The sequence below is a fragment of the Penaeus monodon genome, chromosome 15, assembly GCF_015228065.2.
Source record: "Penaeus monodon isolate SGIC_2016 chromosome 15, NSTDA_Pmon_1, whole genome shotgun sequence".
Taxonomy (NCBI): Eukaryota; Metazoa; Arthropoda; class Malacostraca; order Decapoda; family Penaeidae; genus Penaeus; species Penaeus monodon.
Genome location: NC_051400.1, coordinates 29,795,137 through 29,795,558, shown reverse-complemented (window position 1 = coordinate 29,795,558; position 422 = coordinate 29,795,137). Strand labels below are relative to the sequence as shown.

The 422-nt window shown below is 34.6% G+C and overlaps 1 protein-coding gene across 1 annotated transcript in view; it reads left to right on the top strand.

Moving 5' to 3' along the window:
* The window catches only part of LOC119582149 (cuticle protein 19-like), a gene marked incomplete in the record, with an annotated part of 1,404 nt that extends 1,349 nt beyond the window's left edge, over positions 1-55 (top strand). The window contains 1 exon segment of the mRNA XM_037930387.1: positions 7-55.
* Between the last annotated feature and the right edge of the window lie 367 nt (positions 56-422).

Genomic DNA, 422 nt, shown 5'->3' with positions numbered 1-422 from the left:
GCCTAGCAGGTGGCCGTATGTTTAAGCATGTGAAGAAATAAAGTAAAGCACAATATATGTAATTATTTTTGTATCTGAAATGTCAAGTACCAACAATTTATGAAAACTACTTACTCTACCCATTGTAAGTGAAGGAAGAGAAAGATAAAAATTAAATTTTACTACGAAAACAATGCGTCGTAATTGGAATAACTAAAACATTTTTTTCATAACCAGCGTATTTAGATAAAACGGTGTGTTTTCCTTAACAGACCACCATGATAAAACGCGACCTTCCGCCGGAGTACAGATATTCATCGAGTTATTTAGTGCACTGGCAATCACGGAATATTACCGTCGCTTGTCTGTTCAGTCCTTGGTATTTTATGCCTGTTGCTGATTATAAGTGAACAAAGTGGATTGATCTTTTTTATTCAGACTTT